This window comes from Cyanistes caeruleus, chromosome Z (assembly GCF_971803275.1).
Source record: "Cyanistes caeruleus chromosome Z, bCyaCae1.hap1.1, whole genome shotgun sequence".
Classification (NCBI taxonomy): Eukaryota; Metazoa; Chordata; class Aves; order Passeriformes; family Paridae; genus Cyanistes; species Cyanistes caeruleus.
The window spans coordinates 1,358,280-1,382,089 of record NC_141732.1 but is presented as its reverse complement, the minus strand read 5'-3'; the positions used below and the strand labels follow the sequence as shown (position 1 = coordinate 1,382,089).

At 42.0% G+C, this 23,810-nt stretch overlaps 1 long non-coding RNA gene across 1 annotated transcript; it reads right to left on the bottom strand.

Annotated features, from left to right (window-relative positions):
• Positions 1-4,435: 4,435 nt before the first annotated feature.
• On the bottom strand, positions 4,436-8,758 carry LOC147647967 (uncharacterized). The gene is made up of 2 exons (XR_015280525.1): positions 8,391-8,758; positions 4,436-7,816 (listed from the first exon to the last, which is right to left on the bottom strand). It is a non-coding gene; the product is annotated as an uncharacterized LOC147647967 (long non-coding RNA).
• Between the last annotated feature and the right edge of the window lie 15,052 nt (positions 8,759-23,810).

Below are 23,810 nucleotides of genomic sequence, written 5' to 3'. Positions count from 1 at the left end.
GCCCTGCTCATCAGCAATGGTGAGAATTGGCACTACAAACAGATCACAATCCAATTACAGAAATAAAAATCACAAGCAAAACAAACTGCGTTTAATCCTATCAGTTATTTTTACCTCAGTTTCCTCATTGCTCATTTACATGTAGTCTAATTAGGTCATTCAGGGTGGGATATTCATTAAAATCCTGTCTCCACTGAGGCAACATTAGCAAGGGATTCATACTGAACGAAATACAATTAGAATGCTTATTAATTAAGTCACCAGTGTCTTTCACTTTGGACCATTACATTCAGTTTGGCGTAGTGAGTTCTCCTGGACAGCACAATTTAATTTAAAATTTGGCATGTAAATGCTACCTAAGTATCCTTAAATACCCAGTACTGTGCTTGGGAAAAGGAAATTAATGCAATACATTTTTAGTCTGTACAGAAATCTCAATGTGTTCACTTGTCTTTACAGGACTAGTGAATCTGAATATATCCTCCCTCCCTCTCGCTCCAGTCTTGCACTATTGTCCTGCTTAGGCTAATTTTAGTATTAAAAATAACTGTAATTGTAATTACAACAGAGTTTTAAGGTAAAGCATCTTATTTCTTTCTGTGCCTCTCCCTGGCAGTGTACCTTCATGCAACACTTTTAACTGACTTTTCACTTTTTAAATAGTCAGCAGGTTCTATCAGAAATGTCCCAGAGTTAAAGATGAGCCAAAAATTACCAAGGTAAAACCAAAAAACATTTATTTTCTTGATGTGTTCAGATCCAAAGTTTTCAATAAGAAGATATTTCACTGAGAAAAATACTCCTTTATTATAAAAGACATTAAGGGGGGATGTTAGAGACCAAAGGATGTACTTTCAAATGTTGGCTCTCTTTCTCTTGTGCAGATTTGGAGTCTGGATTTATTACTTAAGATTTTAAAGGGGTTACAAAAAATTTTTAAAAATAAATTAAAATTTTTTTAAAAAAAAAAAAAAAAAAAAAAAGGTGTTGAGGGTATTTAGAGGTAACAGAAATGTCAAATTCTGGAAGTGAAGAAATAATTTGTAATATTTCCATAGTGGCAGGGCCCTTCCCATCACTCAAGATATGAAAGGTGATGCTCCAAGTCTCAACAAAGCTGGACATGGAAGAAGCTTGAACCCAAAATCCAGACAATTCCCACCCTAGAGGAGTGTCCAGAACATCCTGAGCAAGGGCAAACCACTGCTCTTCACTCCCAAGACAGAAGGTGGCACAGAACTCACCAGACTTCAGGACAGCCAATCTAAACACAGAGTGAAAGCCTTCACGTGGATAAATCTCCTCTTTTCCTGCTGTGTAATTTGCTGATTACCCAGATGAAAACTTCTCATCAACCAGCTAAATTCAAGCAATTATTAACTTAAGATGGCTAACGCAAAAGCCTGATGGATATTTGCATTGTGTATCGTGCAACATAAATACGTTTATAATTGTTAATAATGTATAAAATAAACAATGTCTGTACAAAAGTCCATGGAAACACGGGCAAGAGGCTGGAGGAAAAAGCATGCTTCAGCTGCTAACACCAAACTGCATTTGAGAGGTTCTTGTTAATGAATGCAGCCTGGGACACGTTGAAACCAACTCCAAGCTGAGGATGTTGCTAAAAACACATCCTCAGCAAGGCAAATGGACAGAGGGAATGCCTTCCTTCAAGAACCAGAAGAATAAAAAGAGAATATCCATATTGAAGTTGTCCTGGCTTGCATGAGAGCACATGTCACACAGACTGGGGGAAAAACCTCTCTCTGATAATGCAGAAATAGTGAAAAGCCCACCCAAATTCTGGGGGTCATTTTCAAAGGGTTAAAATCAAAACTTAAATGATTAAAATCAAAACCAGCATGACCACAGGAAGACGTTGAGGGAAAGTCCCACCAGCCAGCCACCCCTTAATGAACAATCATTTCAGAAGGGATACAACATTAATGATGTAGCATTTATCCTTCTTCCCAGTGATGGGAAGCAGAGACAGATACCAAAACAACATTACCTCAGTGAACTTTGTAAAACAAATCTCTGGCTTTAATCTGGGGGGTTTGGGGTCTTCTTTATGCCTGTAAGCACAAGAGCACTGTCTCTTCAGTTCCCACAGTTAAAAAGGTTTGGGGAACAAAGAGAGGTCGCTGACTGATGTGGTTATATGGTCACTTTCTGCAGTCCCTGCTGTATCTGGAGGAATGAGAGAAGTCATCAGCTGGGGCAGACAGAAAAATCTCCTTCTCTGCCTGGCACTTGTGCCCTGCTGGCCACAGACCTCTTGGTTTATGGCACGGTCTCTGCAGTTCCTCCTGCAGGGCAGAGACAGGGTACGAGATCTGCTCCCAGAAGGAATTAGATGTCAAGACAGAGCTGCACTTCAATGTGCTCTAGCACTTCCCCATGAAACCCACAAGAGCCATAGCAAAGAAAAGGGTTTGTTTGCAAGGTCAGAGCACAGAGCAGCTGGGTGGTGGAACAGCCTCTCGGCTTGGGTTACTCCAGGAAAGGCAGGAAAGCCCTGTTGTGGGCACTCAGGATGGATATCAGGTGTCCTTCCTCCAAAGGTCACCTGGCTGATCCCATTGTCTGGAGTTCTTGTCAAACTGGTCACAGGGAACAGCCCTGGAGGAACTTCCTGGAGTCCTTCCACCCTGAGTGCCTCCTCAGAAATCCCAGACAGCCAGGGCAGGAAGAACAGAAACAGGCAGGTATCTGTTGGCAAAACAGTTTACACCTCAGTTTACACCTGATGTGGAAAAGGAGAAGGAGGAAAACGAGAAGGAAAGGGAAAGAGAAAGATAAATGGAGTAAGGAAACAAGGAAACTAAGAAATAAGGAAGGAAGGAAACAAGGAAGGAAATAAAGAAATAAGGAAGCAAGGAAACAAGGATCAAGGAAGGAAACAAGGAAGGAAGGAAACGAGGAAACAAAGAAGGAAACAAGGAAGCAATCAAGCAAGCAAGCCAGTTCTAACAACGGTGTGCTCATGTTAATTCTGAGTTTAGAAAGAATTTGAATATTTGGCACATTTTTGTGTCAGATCCTCGGAGCAGAAAAGAAATAGGGTGAAGGTCAGGCAGCCACATTAATGCAGAGGAGTGCTAGGAAGACTGAGAGAAAATTCTCCTGCAGTCGTGAATGGTACTGCAGCTGAGAGTGTATCATCCCTGGGAAACCTTTCCCATTAATTAAATCTCCCATCACCATTTCTGTCTCTATCAAGTGGCTGAATCTGACAACTCTAAATCTTCGGTGTCAGGCTGCTCGTGGTCCTTGAATGACTCTTGATGCCTGTGCAGCACACAGACATTTGCAGCTTCAATACAGTGCCGTGATCAAAAGAACATTAAGTGACAAGATAAGTAGTCCAGATAATAGCCCTTGGCAATCCTAGGTGTGCTCATCTGAAGCCCTTCAAACACCAGCTTTTTATGCATTTCATCCATTTATCTCGTGCACTGCCACAGAGAGCGGGGGACGATAATGATTTTCCTGAGATTTCAAGGTCGCAGTGCCACCCTGCATATTTTCTGCTTTCATGTGGAAAACTCTTCAGCAGGAGGCACTTCACCAGTGTTACTCCTCTGTGGTGCAGCCATCGAGGCACACAAACAAAGCCCTTGTGGCTGAGGAGTAACCTGAGTGATTTGGACACAGAGTAAGTATGGTTAGACTTGACAAACACCTCTTGGAAAACATCCTCCCAAAGCTGATCATCCCAAATGACAGGGAATCTTCCAAAAGCCACGTTCAGTGGTGAAAAACAGTCACACAAAAATCCCTGCAAAAAAGACTAGCTAAGTACTCTCTTTGTTTAATTTATTTCTATCTTCCCTTTTTGACTATGGGATATTATTATGCACTTGAATGCCTACAAAAGAACTTAAAGACATTAATTATAGGCCAAAGGCAAACTGCCTTCTAAATTTCTCTTTGATGAGATGAATGGGTGAATTCCTTAGATTTCCTAGAGTAAGATTTTCTAACAGAACTCAAATCACTGTGATAATTATGGCCTTAACGTCACCCCTTTTTTTTTAATTCCACTCATCTCGTGCATGTTCTGAATATCCCACCTACTCCAGAGTATCATTTATTTTCTTCTGCTGAGCTAAACTTCCTTGTGGAAGGAAGTTCCTTCCTTCACTTGCATTGACAGTGGTCAGTTTCGTGGACAAATCTGGAGCAAAAAGTGCTATTATCTGCCCACAATGAAGAGACCAAAGTTTGTATTACTTCACCTTTACTTCGACTGTAGCTAATAACATAACAGCATAACCTCTGTTTTAAATTTATTAGGATGGATCTCAGTTAACACAGGCTATGAAATATTCCTGAGACACTTGGCAAATCTCTTGGTTGACAGTCTGTGCTTGTATAGCCACTCCCCAAGCAGTAAACAATTTAATTAAAGCTTGTTTGGGTACACCTCTTGTGAAAAGCAGGTAAATCTTTAATAGCAATGTTGCTTTACAGAATTTTAGTGTTTTTGCCCTCAGAAGCACCCATATTTCAAGGGTGGAATTGAGGGGCTTGAGTGTGTCCAGCGAAGGGAATGGAGCTGGGAAGGGGCTGGAGAATTCCTGAGGGAGCTGGGAAGGGGCTGGAGAATTCCTGAGGGAGCTGGGAAGGGGCTGGAGAATTCCTGAGGGAGCTGGGAAAGGGGCTCAGCCTGGAGAAAAGGAGGCTCAGGGGGAATTTCTGGCTCTGCACAAGTCCCTGCCAGGAGGGGACAGCCAGGGGGATTTGGGATCTGCTGCCAGGAACAGGGACAGGAGGAGAGGGAACGGCCTCAGGCTGGGCCAGGGGAGGCTCAGGGGGGACAGCAGCAGGAATTTCCCCATGGAAAGGGAGCTCAGGCCTTGGAACTGCCCAGGGAAGTGGTGGAACCACAGTCACTGGAAGTGTTAAAAGGATTGGATGTGGCACATGGGGACAGGGTTTAGTGGCAAACAGGCAGGGCTGGTTTAATGGTTGGGTTCAGTGATCTTAGAGGTGTTTCTCAGCCTTACAGATCCAGGGGAGGATGAATCTAAAGCTGCCTTAAAAGAGGCATTTATGATGAAATATCTTGGTGTCTGCAGATGTGCCATGAGAAAAATCTGTCCTTGTCCCTCTGGGAGCCACTACTGTGTCAGATGCTGTTTCCTTCTTCAGGTTAAAAACAAACACTTGTGTGAAGAAATATGACCAAAAAATTAAAGGATGGCTTTGTTCAAGAAGCTTTTCTATTTACTCTGAGGGGAATTCTTTGTACAGGACAGTGAGGCATGACTTATGGATTATGTCATGTTCTGTGAATTCAGCAGAGCCATTGAAGTTACTGGAGGTGTGCTGAAATACTGACAGCATATCTTAAATGAATTCTGTGGCTGAATAAACTCCAGATGTTAGCTTTTCATACCATCTCAGACCAGTAGGTGCTGAAACATTTGGCAGATAGAGAGCAGGAGCTTGTTGCAGCTGGTGATATCCTTTGATGAGATCAAGCTTCAGGAACACAATGGAACCATTCAGTGTAGGAATTATGTCATTTACTGCCGGTGAGATATGGTGCTGTCTTTGCACTGATCTTTGCTCATTTTGCAGTTTTTGGAGCTGTTCAAATTCATCTCCTCCTAAAATGCCATCTCTCTGTGTCCTGAGAATCATGCAAAAGACAATTCAGCAGGGTCCTGTTCCACACCTCCAATTTCTGCAGCCCCATACCAGCAGTCGTGAGGGATCTGCCACTGTTAATTTACTTCATCAGTTTCTTGATTTGCAGGTAAAAACTGCTTTTCATGTCAAAATGAGACTGCACATCTTGGCTTGTCTGTCAGTATGATCTTTTTTTTATGTTTACTGTCAGTGTTGTCATTCCAATAGTTGGTCTGGCAACAGAAGCCAAAATCTTTGGGTTAAATTTTCTCCTTTCCAGTTCCTTTTTTAGTCATCACTACATTGACCAAAGCAGTGTTTAACTAACCTATTGTGAACATCTTTTAATCTGCTTTTATCATCTTCTTCCAAGAATGAAGCTCTACAGAGGAATTAAGTGTTTCTCATTCAAACACAATTATTTGTGCTGCAGTATTTGCACTCCAACCCAAGGCTGATTTGTTGGTGATGCTGAAGAGCTGTCACTTGGATGTACTTTAAACACCTAAACTGGGACTAATTAACATCATACAGGCTGATGAACACACGGGATGAGGAGGAAAGACATCACCTTAAGGTAACAGAGCATAGAGATAATTTAGTTGCTTCAAGCAGTTTGGGTCTGATGAGTGCTCCTGGAGGGAGCTGAGAGAATTGGATTAGGAACCTTCTGAATAATTATTTCTCAGAAATTCCACAGTCTGTGTGTGAAGAGCCAGAAGAACTGAAAGGGAAAACAGACCTAATGGAAATGGAAGAGTGGGACAGGAAAAGAGAGATACCAGATTAAATATTCATTCTCACTGGTACCACCCAGATGCCAGAAAAAAACAAAAAGCCAACCACACTGATTAACAGGCAACAGATTTCTCTAGAGGAAACCAAGAAAAATCAAATAAACCAGCCTTTGCCATGAAGTTTGTTACTCTTAGAAAATACAATTGCTTATTATAGAATTTAATGCCACTTAATGTAGTGTTCCAAACAAACTCTTGAAGAAAATACTATTAATTTCTCATAAACTTGCAGAGTTATGGTTCCTATTGAGTATTTATTTGTGTCTCCTCTTAAACTGAAATAATATCTCAAGTAAGGTTCTACACTTGTTTTTTGACATTTTAATAATTTGATTGTAATTATTTTCAATTGGTTGCAAGTATTTTCCCAAATAAAATTAATGAAGGGATGAAGTATGCATATTAAATCCGCACAAAATAATCCTCAAATAGATGCTGGTTAAAAAGAGCAAACTGAAAGTTATATTTTCATTTTGAAAGGAAAAAAAAAATAAGGATGAGAAATATACTTCTCTTTGGCAGGACAGAACAAGCTTCACAAGCAGAGGGATGGGGTTTGTGGTTGGAGATAAAAGAGTCTGGGGTTGGATGGTGGCTCACAAGTTTAACATTTTGTAACAAAAAAGAGATAACACTATCATGAGACATCTGAAAATGGCTTGCATTCTGAAAAACAAGTGAAATAGTCCTGCTGCTCTACTGGATGATCTCCATCGGAATTTTGTGCAGAACAAGAAGGGAGAGAAAAAGGAACAATCAAAGTTCTAAAAAAAACCCCAGAACTTGAAAGGAACGACAGAAATTCTAAATAATTTCTTTGAAATGTTTCCTAGACATAATATCTTGGGAAAGGCCAAGGCTCAGGAAGGTCTGGAGACAAAACACCATGAATTTGCTTTTGAGCTCCTCAATGAAGAAATGAAAGGTCATGATCACAATCTCCACGTGGTTGCATCCAAAGGAAAAGCTGGGTATTTCTTACTGTACTTATGCACTGACTGTTTTTATCCAATTGAAAATGTCTTTTTTTTAATGCACTGAATGTCTTTTAGCTGCAACCTGTAACTTCTCAGGGTTTTTCACATCATCACGTGCCTACCACTCTAACTTGTAATTATTGTAGAGATAGCTATTTCACCTTACAAATCTTTTTAATAAAAGGAACATATTTATGAATCAATGGACATTAATATCTTCTCACAATTCATTACTAAGGAATGAATGGGAATAGGCCTCTAACATTTTCAGGTGTTCAAGGTACATCCACAAATATTCCAGCTTTCCTCCAAAAGATGATCTGAAGAGGGTAAGTGCCTCATGGGACCTCTTACATGTTTGACAGCCTCAAACAAATGTCTCTTGACACTCACAGACATCTAAAACAGAATCAGAAAGACATAATTAGTCACCTGAATCATTCTGATTGATAACATATTTTTAGCTAAAGAAGAGTTTCATTTAAGTCTGTTAATTTAATTTTATTTACATTTCATTAAAAAAAAAATTAAAAGCTGTGATCCTTTACTGAAACCTCAATTATTTACATTGTCCTTTGTCATAAAGGCAGCACAACAGCACAGAGCAAATCCACAATTAACACCTTTAGCATTCCTCAGGTCTGCAGTATTTTGGTGGCACAGGGCAAGGCTGGGTAGATAATTCACAAATCATGGAATTCTTTTTTTGGAAGGGACCCCAAAGCCCATCCAGTGCCACAGCAGGGTCACTTCCCAGTGTCCCAGGAGCTGCCAGCCCCAATGTCCAGCCTGGCCTTGGGCACTGCCAGGGATCCAGGGGCAGCCCCAGCTGCTCTGGGCACCCTGTGCCAGGGCCTGCCCACCCTGCCAGGGAACAATTGCTGCCCAAGATCCCATCCAGCCCTGCCCTCTGCCACTGGCAGCCATTCCCTGGCTCCTGGCCCCGCAGCCCTTGGCAATTGTCTCTCTGCACCTTTCCTGCGGCTCCTTCGGGCCCTGCGAGGCCACAGGGAGCTGAGGCCAAAGCTTCTCCTGTCCGGGCTGAGCAATGGCAGCTGTGGCAGCCTTTCCTGGCAGCAGAGCTGCTCCGTCCCTCTGCTCATCCTGGAGCCTCCTCTGGGCCGGCTCCAGCAGCTCCAGCTGCTCCCTGTGCCGGGCCCGGGCTGGGGCAGCTCTGCAGGTGGGGTCTCAGCTGAGGGGCAGAGGGGCACAATCCCCCCTGCCCTGCTGCCCACGCTGGGGCTCAGCCCGGCACCTTTGGGCTCCCAGGGCTCCTCTGGGGCTCCCTGAGGGCCACCAGTGGTCACTGGTTGTGTGGGGAGCTGTCTCTGCAGAGGCAGTGCACGAGCACAAAGCTGGGAGCTGCTGTGCCCCAGGAACAGCATCATGAGAAATCACCACAGGGCACCCTTCACCCTGCTGAGGAAAGGGCAGTAAACAATTTCTTGATTGAAGTCAACAACAATAATCCATGGTTTAATGATTTTAGAAAGGGCACGCACATACCTAAGTCACATTCAGAGGAGGACACTGAAATGATTATTACCCAGGGGCTGGCAATGAGGATGCCTTTGAAGCAATTCACGTCTTTCTTTGACTGACGCCTAAGTGTTCTCGTTCCCCTGCTCCTTACGGATGCTGCATTCAAAGGGCCTCAATTCACTGAGTTTTCCTTTCTCTGGAGGAGTTTAAGGTTACACAGACGTCCAAACACTCATTGAACATCTTCAATCTATCTTAATGTTAAATTCCTTAATGTTGTAGGGTTGGCAAGCCCTCACAAAGGTACACACAAAGCTGGGACCCCGAGTCTCAGTGCTACACTCTCAAAGACACACAAGCATCCCCTAATTCTTTGTAGGATGGGTTGTAAATATCTGCTGTTCTGTTCTTAGTCTTCCCAGCTGACAGCCACTGAATTAATTCCCATGGTTCATTATCTTGGCTGAATAATAGCTGTTGATTTTAAGAGTGCACAAGTTCTTCCACAATGTCCCCTAAAATTGCAGGTCAGGTTACTTAGCCTTTCAAGCCCTGCACATCTGATCCCCAAGAGAGATCAGCAAAGAAACCTTTCGCCCTCCTGCCACCAATCATCCCTCCAGGACTTCAGCAAACAGCGCAATTTGATTTACAGCAATGAAGTGTATCGGGAAGAGGCAGGAATTGTCAACAGTGGATATTACCACAACCAGAAGCCACTAATTGCAGAGTGGTAAATCTGCTTCCAGAAGTCATCACAGTGCCCAGAAATGCCACAGGTTGCTGAGTAGCAATGGCAGTTGTACATAGCAACTACTTTTCCTGTTTAAATAAACCACAAGTGCCCAGAGACTGTATCAATAAATCACAGATGAGAACTGGAACTTCATTCAAGGTGCTGTTTTGCATTCACGGCCAGCTTTTACTTGGCCTTTCACTTTATTTTTCTGCTAATATTTATTTCTTCTTACCTTCAATTTGGTCAATTTCTTTATTTGGTTTCCCACACAGACATCTCTCATACTTCTGCCAAAAAGCCTAAACCAGAAAGTGTTCTTTTTCCATTTATGTTTAAACAACACCAAGCAAGACCCACAGTTGTGTCTGTATTTGTTAGCTACCCTGAGCAAAATGGGAGTTTATGGGTTTGATTTTAACTTTGTTTTTCAGTGTCACAGTTTCCACTAATGCACTCACTATGTTTTTTAGCACTGTTTTATATTTTTATCCATGTAGCAAATATATGAAAAACTTGGATTTACTCATGTTTGCCTGAGTCCTTGTGGAAAAAAACACTGCACACCTTGCCATTTATTTGTGTCTTATTTTTTTTACAAGTTTCTACACAGTTTTTCTGCTATGAAATAAGTCTCCATCTTTCCTAATCAGAGAGATCATCTATGACAGTAGAGAGCACAGGCTCTGTGCACCTTTGATTTACACTGAAAACTTCCTTCAGAACTTATAGCCCTCAGTTTTATTGACAAAAAAACCAAAAACAAACCTCTGAATTGATTAGCTGATATTTCTATGCTTGCCTGTTTGATAATATAATGAAAATGTGCTAATAAGCACATTGGTAGTTTTTAAAGAAAAGAGAAAAAGTGACAGTAATGGAGTGAAGCAAAGTTTTGTCCAAGTACCACAATAAAACAGATAGTTTTGTCAGTTTCATCAAGCTGATAATAATAAAATGAATCAGGAAAATCAGAGACAATGCATTCCGTCACTTGTAAATAGTGAGCAATAACCAATGTAATGTACCAATACATGCCTTAATTTTTCCTCTCTGATTGGCATTCCTTGGCACTGCTCTGGGGAGTTTACATCTGGTCCTTCCAAGAAGAAAAGAGAACTCTTTCCACCTTCTGCTGTCCCATGAGTTCCTCTGAGCCACAGCAAAGCGCATTGCTGGCAGCAACCTGACAATATTGGGGGGGGTTTCATGGGTTTTTTTGTTTCTTTGGGGTTTTTGTTCTCGTTTTTTTGGGTTTTGGGTTGCTATTTTTTTAATGTGAGGTGTTTTTCATGGTTAAAGTCCTATAAATTTGGTCAAAGGGGTGGTGGGGGACTGCTTGGCCAGGGATGAAGAGGCACAGGTTTGAGCTGGGGTGAAAAATGTGTCCAGCTGCGGGTGAGTTCCCCTGCAACAGCATCCTTATTATCCATCACCCTCATTCCTGCTTTTCTTCTCCCTCTGGACACACCTGGCTCTAGCCCCAGGCAGGTGAGAGCCTCCAGGTCAGCCTCCCTGGACAGGGGCTCCTCAGCAGGACACAGGGGGAGATCCCCGAAGCCAGGAGATGCTCCCAGGAGGAGAAAGGTGGGAAAGGAAGAGGAATCACAGGAGATGAAACAGAGCAATGGCCTTTTCCCTTCAGCAGTGCCAGGAAAGCAGGGGAAAGCTGCCCCCATCCCTGGGGGAACGTGAACCTGGACCCTCTCCCTGGCAGGGAGCAGTAAGATGAAAGGGGAAGGGAGCAGCAGCTGAAACAACAGGAGCAATGGGATAGAGCAGAGGGGAAATGAAAACGAGGAGCAGTGGCTGCTGGAGCAGACAGAAACAATCCAGGCTTTATTCCCCAAGCTTTGGGACCTCCTCAGTAAACTGCATTTTTGGGAGCAGCAATGAGCTGTGAGGAGATAAGGATTGTGAAGTACCGTCCTGAGCACAGCTCTTTGCTGGTGGTGGATCCTGTGCACCCCCAGGTGTGTTTTCATCACATTCCCTGTCCAGGGAAGCAGGGCACGCAGCACACTCGCTGTCCCTGTTTTCTGGGATTTGTGGTTTTGACAACGTTTTGCTGCTGAAGCCATCAGTGCTGTTGCTGACCATTTGAAAGCAAAATGTACTTGCAGTACAACCAAGTGGGTTTGAGCCACAAAGAAAGAACTTCTGACAGCTCCCTGCTTGAAAATGGTTGATGCAGTTTGTTTTTTCTCAGAAAACTGAAGAAAGAGCTGCCTGTGATTGCCAAACAGCACTGCTCCCCTCTTCAGACCATTCTCTCATAATATTTTGAAGGGAAATGACTGCAAACTCCCACAAAACAGTAAATATTAACTGACCTTGTTGGTTTCTCTCTCCATCTCTCTAAAATATTATTTTCCAGCACAAAATTCTTATTTCTTCTTGTTGTGATAGTAGTTTCTTCTAGTTGGAATTTTTTTGCTAGCATTAGGTTCCCACCTGAAGCGGTGCTGCCAGACCACTCCTTTTGCCAGTTCCTTGAAAAATGTGATTCCACTGTGCTACATTTCAAAATTCTTGCAGCTTTTTTGATAGCCTTTGGACATTTTTCTATATTCTTCTATATTTTTCCAGTGATACTCTTTTTTTTTCCCAGCAGAAGGCTAAACCCTGTTAAAAATATTAATTTTACAAACAACAAACATCCTAAAGCATTGAGTGATTGACATAATAATGGTATCTCCCAGAAAATGGAAGAAGCTTTAACTGGAAGCTCAGGTTTTTCCCCTGGGATCAGTGCCTGCGAGGTGAGGAAGATAAGGCAGAAAACATTGTCCTCTCTGTTCCTCTCAAACTGAATATACAGGAATTAGGCTACCAGTATTTCACCAGGATTTATTCTTCATCACATGAGTTTTATCTTCATTTTTCCATCTTCCTAGCCTTTGAATGTTCCATTCTGCATGAGTTCTGCTAACGTTTCTTACCATTGCATCACAATCATATAGACCAAAAAAGAGATATTCTTACACCAGAGGAAAGGAAAAAAAGTAAAAACCCAAACTAAAAAACTTGGTCCACGGTGTTTGCATTCATCCTTATCCACTTGCTTTGAATTTCATGGGTTTTTCCTATTTTATGATTATGTGGGTTTTGACAGATGTTCCTTGGATGTTTGTGTCTGGTGAACTCCAGTAATGTTTTTTTGTTTGTTTGTTTTGGGTTTTTTTTTTTCACAGTTACAGTCCTATAAAGATTACAAGGCTCTCAGGTGAGCTCTTTTTCTTTAATTTTAAAACCAAGTGCCTAAACATAGCCACTCCTGTGAATAGGGGTGGGTTTAAACACCAGACTCCAGGCTTTCCTGAAACAGGATACATTTTAGGGAAGCGCCTTAACTCAGCTGAGCTCACTGGACAACACTGACCTGCACCCCAAAAACATTTGTCCCCACACAAATTCTCTGACATTACAATCCACCTGCCTCCCCTCCCCACCCTGAATGAGGGTCCAGCAGTGTGAGCAGTGGTAGTGAGTGATGACAGAGGATCATGGCACACAGAGTGAGCACCAAGTTACCCAAAACCTCGATTTTACACTTATTAACCGACAATTTTCACTGGTTGAGGCTCATCTCCCAGGAATATCTGTGGCTGCTTTTTTCCCCCTCAGTGTAGTGGAACTTCTCTGTGTGGGTCTGGAGATAATGTCCTTTCTTTGATGGGGATAAAGTCCTTCCTCCCATCTGAGTTCCATTAGGTGACCCCACCAGCACAGACACCAACAGACCACAAATACAAGCATGGCACTCCTCAAATAATAATTCACAGAAACTTTCATCAGTTCTGCCCCCTTAAACTGCTGATCTGACTGCTTTCAGTTTCTACTTCAAAGGCAGTTTTTCATTTTAAAGGTTCCTTTCAAAAAAAACCAAAAACTGGTGGGATTACAACATAAACAAATTGTATGTTAGAAATCCATTTACAGAGGAAATAATATGCCATAAATCTTGAAAGATTTGATAAGAATCCAAAGCAGTCCCCACTCTGGTTATAAATTCACTATCTCACAAAGGCAAAATAGCTCATTCCACAGCTTGCTCACAAACTACTCATTCTTGGAAAAAAATCTAAAGTAATGGCAGCTGGTAAAATAATTAGGATCATACAGATATAATTACGCTGCGCATCTGCAACCGTTCTACCACCATCAGACTACATAGCAAAGTACCCAGAAAACAGCTGGATTTAGTCTGCCCTCAACTCGTTTTTTAGGATGTGAAACTGACAGCAAAATGCCTCCAGCTTGATAAATTTTCCTGGGCATTTGGATGTAGTCACAGAAGTAGCAGGAAGAACAGGAAATATTTAATACCTTCTACCTGGTGTGGCAATACTTATTCCCCTGGCAACACAAAACAAGGGAAATTATATCTTTTGGTATCTCACTGCTTCAAAGGCAAAAAACCTGATCAGACCTAATTTTTATTTTTTTGAGGGTTGCGGTCATTATGGTGGGCTCAGGCTGGGGAATGATCAGCTATCACTTCTGATGAAATGTAAGGTGAGGCCACAAAATTCTGTTTCCCTAATTCTGCCCCAGTCCCTGCCTTCATGTTCAGGGAAACTTCTGCCACAGTGGCTTCCCAGCCACAAAAAGCTGGCCAGGTACTGACAGAATCCTGCCTTGAGGGGCTTGCACGCAGAAAGCTGGGTAAAAAAGCACATAAAAAACCAGCCTGCTCAACAAAGTCCTCAGAAACACAGCTACATATCTCAGTAACGTAACATTTTCATAACAATTTTATGCTGCTTACCAGTCTTTTGCACATTTTGACCCATCAAAGTCTTTCCCCTCTCCTGCTCTCTGCACAAAACACTGGCCTCACATCCACTGTGTATTTCTCCAGGTCTTTTGGCACACCACAATGTTTGCCTCAAAATGGCATTTCCTGGGATGGGGTCCTTCCTGTGATCATGGGGGCAAAGGGACAATTAATTCAATTAATTCAAAATACGTTGCTCATTTGATGATCCAAACATAGGCTCTGGGAAATGTCCAATATATTGTAAAAGTCACAGGCCTCAGTTATCCACCACTGATCAAAACAAATTATTTTCCATTATTAAAGCCTAGAAATCTCGCAAAACATGCAGAAAGATTTTTTTTTTTAATGTTATTTTGATGATGATATTTTATCATATTTTTGCTTTGAAGCAGTAAGGAATGGGGGATTTCCCATCTCTCAATCCATCAAGAAGAGCAGCTGGCTCAGGACCCACAGACAGCATCAGAAATGTATTTTCAAGGGTGGCAACACTGCAAATACCTGAAACTGTGGAAAAAGAAGGTGACAGTATCACACCATGACAAACTCCATAGAACCCAAAACATACCCACAATCCTAAGTTTGGATATTCAACAACCTAAAGTCCTAACAATGTATTGTTGAAGACCTCAGTATTATCTGAAAAAGAAAAGCAAAGTCTTTTCCCCGAACTCTGGGGATTTGGTGAGGGGTCTGTTGCTTACAGCTTCTCTTCTCTTCTCTTCTCTTCTCTTCTCTTCTCTTCTCTTCTCTTCTCTTCTCTTCTCTTCTCTTCTCTTCTCTTCTCTTCTCTTCTCTTCTCTTCTCTTCTCTTCTCTTCTCTTCTCTTCTCTTCTCTTCTCTTCTCTTCTCTTCTCTTCTCTTCTCTTCTCTTCTCTTCTCTTCTCTTCTCTTCTCTTCTCTTCTCTTCTCTTCTCTTCTCTTCTCTTCTCTTCTCTTCTCTTTTCTCTTCTCTTCTCTTCTCTTCTCTTCTCCTCGAGTCTCCTCTCCTCGAGTCTCCTCTCCTCTTCTCTTCCTCTTCTCGAGTCTCCTCTCTACCTCTTCTCTTCTCTCTCTTCCTCAGAAAATTCCCCAAAACCTGCAGAAATGCAAAGGGAGACTTTGCATTTTTATACAGTTCTATACAGGAAGTCATGCTTGACAAAGAAAAAATTACATCTATTATCATGTTATTGATTTACATACGGAAAGGAATAATATTATTTATATACAAATTGTTAGAATAAGGTGTCAGATTGATAAGATGAAGAGCATTTTCCCCTCCTGCTTTTCTCAGCAACGAAACATCTTTTTGCAAGTGGTTGGTGGGGTTTTATTTCCCTTTGCCTCTTTTCCCGAGGAGTTGAGATATTTTCTGCATCACCAAGCTGTCTCTGGCACTAGAATTTCACAGTTACAAGAGGTAACTGGAAGCCTGTGACTCTTCCACATTTGTGCAAGTTGTAATTTGGAGCGCAACAAGAAGAAAATTGCATTTTTTTCCCTCACTTCGGTCTCAGAAAACCTCTTTAAGAAAAGTACCAGAAGGCAAACCAACAATTGGAAAGTACTAGTGAGAATATTTTGATAGCTGCTACTACTACAGATACCTTTCTGACCACACCCACCAGGAATATTAATTTTCTAGACATGAACACCATTGCCAAAAGAAGGTTCTTTCTCCACATGGTACTAAACATAAAGCTTCTCATTTAGAAAATACAGTTTATCACTGCTGGAGACAGAAACCCTCTGAGGAGTGTTTTTTGTTGAAGCTTTCCTTGCACAAAGCACACCTGGGAGATTAATAACCCCCCTCCCTTTTCTCAGACACAGTTTCTCATGTCAAGACTTTCCCCCAAGCAATAAATTAGCTGCTCAGCCTCCTTTATAATCTGTTTCTCTGGTAAATAAAATGTGCTGATAGAATCTTCTGAACAAGAATTACCTCAGGAACACTGAAAATTATGAAATATAGAAAGTTGTCACACACTGTAATAAAGGAATAAGAAACAGCTACCAGAAAACTCTCTAAATGTGACCTTGGATGAAGTCAATATTCTAAAGACAATAACGTATTAATTGGATCAATAAATGTAATTAGGCATCCAGGCTGATTAAATGTCATATAATATTATTTCTTATAGAAAAGAGTTTTGCCTACAGCAAGGACAGCATAAAAATATGCATCCTGGGACTCAAAAAGTTTTTGCTCCTTTGTGGATGGTCCAAAGAACCCGAGGAAGTCTCAGAAATTAATGACACTGCTTTTAGATAAAACAGTGCAATTAAAGGATGGACAAAGCCAAAAAAAATTGCATTGTATACTGGGCTGAGATGAGTTTTTGGCTTTCCAGCTGGGCAGCAAGACCGGTCTGGAAGCACTGCTGGTCCCAGCCAGCTGGTGTGGTGGGATGAACACCTCAGCTGTCCAAGGAGAGACTCCACGAGGTGCTCTGGAACCTGTCCGTGGAAACCAGGAGGAGTCTGCATCTCTCCCTGGGCACAGCACACAGCTGGGACTGGAGCTGTTGATCCTGCAAGTGTTAAGGCAGTGTTTCAGTAAATTTCAGATGTGGAGGTGCAATTGTCAGATTTTACCAGAAGAATGTGGGACAACTCTATCCTGGATATAAAATAATAAGTCATTTTTGCCTGCTTACAGAAAGTGGTGCTAAGTTTGCTTTCTTCCAGGTTTCTTCAGCAATACCGACCTTCACAGATGAAAAAAAAAAAAAAAAATTTGGAATTTCTACTGGAATTTCACCTGGGTGTTATAAATGATGCTTGGAATGACCTAAATCCAGTTTCTTTTGTACCTGGTTATAGAATAATAATCTTAATGCAAGCTGTCTTGCATTTGCACCACATGTTGGCCCAAATATCTTATTTCAGACTTAATTTTTATGTCCTGGACACCAAAATCCTCCAGTTTGATAAAGATCCAAGCAACACAATTACCAGGGACTTGGACTGAGATTTTTCTAGCCCAAATTTTTGCTACTGACAAGTTCAGTTTCTAGTGTAAACGACTTAGACTTACCTAGACTCAATAGGCAGAAGTAACCAGAGGGAAAGATGGATAATATGTTCCGTTTTAAGACACATAGGTTGAAACACTCCCTTAAAAGCCTGACATTCTCCAACAATTATAGAGACCTCAATAAATTTATTTTGCATTTGATACTTACCTTTGGGACAAATGAAGGTTGTTGAGGTCAACACCATGAAAACCATTAAAGGACGACTTTACCTGCTGTATGCATGCAATGAAACTCTCCTTGCATGAAGAAAAACCACAGGAAAAAACAGTTCATCTCTCCTCTGTGCCCATGTGCTTCCCTAGCAGGGCTGGCAGAGCAGCCCTTGGATTCTGATCTGATGTGAGACTTGACACAGAGGGTTTCTGTCCCACGGCAGCAGCAGCATCAGGGAACACACACTCAGATTGCCCACAATCTGCCCCAAAAGAGGTGCCAGAAGGGAAGAGGCAAGGAAACAATGACAAAGTTTTTTCCATGACAGAAATCAGGCACAGCACACGAGAGCATAGTCATTGTTTAGATTTTGGCATGTCACAGTGGAGAAATGGTGGTCCTCTGGCAAGGGGAGCACCGTGCAAGCGTGAGGTGCTGGTGGCAGAAAGCAGAAGGATGTTCTGAGAACTTGTGATTTGTACCAGGCCTTTGTTCTCCCTTCTTTTGTCTGAAAACACATGTGTTATGTAGATATATCTTATTACGGCCACACATTCAGCCACTGACTGCTGCTTATTTTTACAACGAGGGAAACATCCGCCCATTTGCTAAGGTGAACAGGAATATCTTGTTTTGTTTACAGCTTCAAAAAAAAAGAAGAAAAAAAAAAAAAAAGAGAAGAAATATCTTCCCCCCTGCCATCCAAGAAAAGAAAGAAAAATAAATAAATCTCCATATCCACTTTCAGGTTCACGCTGGTCCTGGTACGTAACAGGCTTCTTCAGCAACTGTGAATGCTTTTCATCATCTGCTCTGCTGGGTTTGTGTGTGGCAGCGAATTCATGTGAGCTGTGTGACAAATGCAATGGCCTGAACTTCCTCCAAAGACAGCGACAGCAGTGCTTGGTGCCTCCTGTCTGAACTGAAAAATGATATTGCAATAAGGTTAGAGAAAACTTACTCATTTGAGTTTGAAATCCAGTGTGAAAGTGAAGGTGGACTGCAAATGTGGCTAGTGCCATTGTAGAGGCTTAGGTCTCTGTTAACAGAAAAATTAGGTTTAGTGCATTTCTACAAGTCCCAATTAGAAAGTTATCCATAGATCCAACAGATTCTGTCCCCCTAATGCAGATATGAAATATTCACAAGAGCAATTAAATGAAAGGAGATAAAGAGTTTTCGTATGTGTCCTGATCATCTCACATCAGGCTCAGCATTCTCAAATGCTAAAGTGGTAAATGAAATTACTTTCAACTATTTGGGCAGAAAGGGGTTAAGAAACTGTTACTGTCCAGGGCTGAATATGGCCCAGACCCAGGGAAAGGGTAACGAGGACCCAGAGGAGACGAAGAAAGTGGGGATGAGAAGAAACCTCTGAGATTTGCAGCAAAAAGAACAGTGGAAAAGAGAAACCTCAACCCAGGCAATGCCAGGAGTAGCCAGGACGCTACAAATTCATAGGCAATGGTAGGTAAATATTTCAGCCACTAAATGTTGGTTTAAATATTTGCCAGTGTTTAAACACTGGTTTCCAAATGAGGAAACTTAGATGATTCCCACTTTTCTTCCAGCTTCTCACCCCTCACTGGTGTCCTTAAAACAGGGAAGGGGCATTTAGTTTGCAGGAAAATACTCTGAAGAGCAAAAGCATCTTGGACAGGAGAGTGTTTTCCAGTTCTGGTTCTGTGGAAGCAAAATACACACTTGTTTCATGCCAGGAGAAGTTTTTGGTAAACAGAGACAGTTTACAAGATTTCTGATAAGGGCACTTGTATTACAGGAAGTCACCCAAGTTTTTTCAGTTGTACTCATTGTACTGCTCTAAAAACAAACTTTGTGGAAGGAGAAGGCACCTCACAGTGAACCTCTACTGCTATTAGGTGCATCCACCTGGAGACATCCAGAAATGTACCTCTTTTCACAGTCCCTGAACATCTTTAGGGTTTTTGGAATTTATAGTGCACTGTCACTATTTATGAGTTCAAATGTCTTCATCCTGGCCATAAAGTGCATTAACTCCCCTGAAACTAAATGCTCTACTGAGTTAACTCCAAGCTCTCGTTGGGCAGACTCTCCAGAAAAGGAAAAGTTACATAAGAAAAAAAATATAATTAAAAAAAATTTTAAAAAAATATATAAAAAAGGAAGCAAATCCCAGTTTATCAGTCTGCCATTAAACAGCCTGACAGAAAGCAAGAGTGAGCTTTCATGAGAACCTTGGTCTCAATTGATTGCTGAAGCAGTTCTGGCTCTGTTTCATCCACCCAAGAGCTCAGGGAGATGAAGGGGATGTGGGGAAAGACTTGCATTTAGGACACCAATGGAGACCTGGCACAGCAAAATATTCATCTGTCTTGTCGTTTGCCCTCCTAAACTTCCATTTTCCTTAATACTACCCCATGTGGTGTGAAGAGCTGACCTTAGAACAACACAAAAATACCTGTGCCTGCCTGCCACCGGTGGCATTAACCCAGAGCACGGTTCAGGATGAGAGGTTGAAGTGGGAAACCCGAATTCCTGGATGCAAAGCTGCTTGGCTGACATATGTGGAGCAGCAGCAATCATGGTTTTCCCAAACTGGAGGATTTACCCCCCTTGCTGCCATCCTCTGCCTCTCCATGTGTTTGTTTTGCTGACTGTCAGGGACCACATGCATCTCCAAAACCCTTAGCTCACTTCCAAGGGTGATTTTTGAGCATGCCTCTGGGGATGGCAGGAATCCCATGGTTTGTGGATGATGGGGGGGTTTGGTCTGTGAAACATCGCAGAGGCGTATGGGCAGGGTGGCTGCTGCAGCCACAGCCCTTAGAACAACCGCAATAACAAATTAAACATCACCATCGCTTGGCTGTCACACATTTGGAACAAATTGGAGACTGAATCATGAACTAAGGCAGCCTGAGCTGCTTGCATCCTGAGGGAGATCAACAGCATCACAAGTGCAAACCCAAACTGTTCATTGTAAGAGGTGAAGGAGATGATCCCTGCGTAGCCGATGCCTCACAAAAACCTGAGAGAACTTTCCTGGACCTGTTCACCAGGGCTTGGTACCTGAAAATGTGTCCTTGGGCATCATCCATTTGCTGTGGCAAATAGTTATGAGTTTTCAGAGGCAAAGCAGAAGGAAAACTCCGACCAAAACGCTTGGAGTAATCTCTGAAGACATCACTGTCAGATTCACTGGATGACAGATTTAACCATGGGAGTTCAGAAATCCCAGCTCAACACTCTGACATAGCAAAGGGAGGGAAAAGCCCAGTGCTCTCTAGCAGAGCACTAGATCTTTGACACAAGCACAGGCTGTGAACCAAAACCAGCCTTGGCAATGTTTTTAACAAGTGAACGAGCCCTGCACTCAATTTTCACCCACAACTGGCACACATTTAAGGAAGGTCTTAAGGAAGACCTTCAGCAAATTGTACTCCTCATGGTAGGAATACTGCTGCCATTTCCCTGTGACTGCATAGGTGTTGAGTTTGGATTTTCCAGAGCATCTTTATTCACAGCAAGCCAACACATTTACATGCATTAAATTCCTCGCTCCCAAGTCTTGATGCAGATAAGAGTGAAAGACCCCAGCGCAGGCCCTGCTGGAAGCTCCTGGCTTGTCGGTGCAGGCTCAGAGGGAAATAAAACATATTTGTCACAGCTGCTGAGAATAACATGAGCACAGAGCTCCAATGCACTGCTATCTTGTCCATCTAGGGGCAGGTTAGAGCCCAGCCAGATAATATTCATAGAAAGGTTGAGTATTAAAGTTGCAGTCAGTGTTGGATTCTGAGCCTTGCATGCTGACTCCCAAGCCGAGGCAGGTGGTGCAGTTTACATTTAAAAGGAAGAAAAGTAAACATGTGAGACCAAATGAGAGGCGGGCACACTAAATACAACACAATAAAGCCAGGCATAGCCATATTTCCTTTGGGTATCAATCCCAAACCTCCAGATATCCCTGGACAAATGGCTGGATTTTCTTCTGCAGCCTGGAACTAAGTAACAGCTCATCTCTAATTGGGCTTCCAAATTAATTCTTACCAGTGTGGCCAGCATTAGTTGCTGGTGCATCATCAATCATCCCATGTAATAAAAGGGTTATCCATGCATCTTTAAATCACTTGGCACAGTTAAAATCTCCCATCTGCTTTCATTCTTCTTCCCTCTAGTAAGTCTCGGTCTCTTGCAGAGATCCAGTAGTAGAAATCAATTGTGTTCCCCTTTCTGTGCCACTATTTAGCCTGGTGGCTGCAGCTGATACTTTCTGCAGCCTCAGGCCTGGAAGCGTGTGGTAGGCTTAATTTTTTAGATTAACAGTAAGTCTCCATTGGTTGTGGTAGCTGTGAGTCATGAAAAAATCCCTGCTCAGTCTTGGGGTGTTGGTTCCCTGCGATGATTTGTAACATTGAGTAAGCAAGCACGAGAGATTCAGAAATGGGAAACCTTTTAACTGTGAGTGAGCTGCTGATAAAAAACAAAGTGCTCTTCTTACTCCTTTGCTTTAAAGACAATTGGGCACCAATCAACATTTGCAAATGCTCTTTTGCCATGAGAAAACTACGGTAACATACCAATATTTTCATGAGGTTTGTTGACAAAGTCATCTACAAAGTCTGGACTTTAACACAAAGAAAGCTTCTTCAATAGATTATCCCCTAGTGTTAGTGTCTTGATGCTCAGTGCTTCCAAAACTAAACAGAAATCTTTGTTTAGTCTCAGTGTGATCAAAAGATTTATTTTGCAGGGGAAAGGGACAGGTTCTGCAAATCGTGGCCCCTGTGAGAGAGCCGTGATACCCTTGCAGAGTAAAAGACATACATTTTTTCATTTCTTTTTACACTGGAAGAGGACAGTGGATTAATAAATAACGACTTGTTTCTTTCTCCCTTACTCCCTGAAAATGCTATCAAAACAAGCTATTGTTCACAATTTATGTTGGAGGAATCAGCTGTAATCAACACCGTAATTACTTTGTGTGCAGGACACATTCAAATGTGTATTAAAAGAGAAAGTGCTACGTATCTCCAGCTCTCCTGAGACTGGAGTGAATCCATAAAATTTAAAGAGAGGTGTCCTTTGGCTGCTGCTGGTTTCGTTCTGATGCCATAAGGAATACAATGCCCTGTCTTTGGGCCAGAAGTGAGTTCAGCCTGCTGCTGAGACAGAGGCCACCAGGAAATGTTTGGGAAAGGCATAAAATCAGAGGTGGACATCTCCCTTGTACCTGCCCACCACAGTGAGGCTCACTGAACTGCTTGCTCCTTGATGGGAAATTCTGTTCTCCCTGGATGGACATTTATACAAATTTAAATTACCAGCTGCCTTTGGAAACTTGCTATGGTACTTCAGGTACCCATAATATCCATATGACCACTTAGCTATGCACTAGAGAGAAAGAAAAAAATAGAAATATTCATTTATTTTGTCTTAAAATCTGTGTCTGATGGGATTAGTTTCTTGATCTGGCTGCAAGGGAGGCAGTGGGATGGCATTGCCAGGGTCAGTGAGGGAGGAGAGGAGAACAGGACTGTCACCTCTTGAAGCAGAGTGGATTTAGAACCATTCAAGACAGACAGCACCACGACTGAAGGAAGCTGCTGTGACTCATCCACTGCAAGAAACTCCCTGAGCATTTCCTCTGTGTGCACAGATACAAACAATTAATTTAGATCTCTGCCAGTTCTTATCTTCCCCAAGCACTTCCATTATCCTTTCATCTTCCACTGGCCATGCAGACAATTGGGAAGATATATGTGTTTATAAAAAAGGTTATTAATATTTTTGCCTTTGGAACTTCTTCCTCAAGACCTTTCTGGTCACTTTTCTCTTTGTTTTTGATGGAGATTTCCAGCTTGCCTCCCTTACTTATAATTCTTTTGGGTTTCCCTGTTTGTCTGCTACTTAAAAGAAAATTTATTTCTGTTCCTGATGGACTCCCCTATGAAACTGCCTCATTTACACCATAATTTAATTGGTTTTTTTCCTTCCAAAATTGTATTATTTGCTTTACTTTTAGTGTCATGTTACACTGGGCCCCTCTAAAACATCTCAGTATCCCCCCGCATGTATTTTATTTACTCTTTTGACTGCTTCTTTTCCTTTTATTCCCCATTTTAATTCAACTTGTTTTCTTTTAGTTAACACTACTGTGTTCTTCCTTTAAAAACAAAACAAAACAAAAAATACAAAACTCCAAAAGTCAAAAGCAAAACACTCAACAAAACA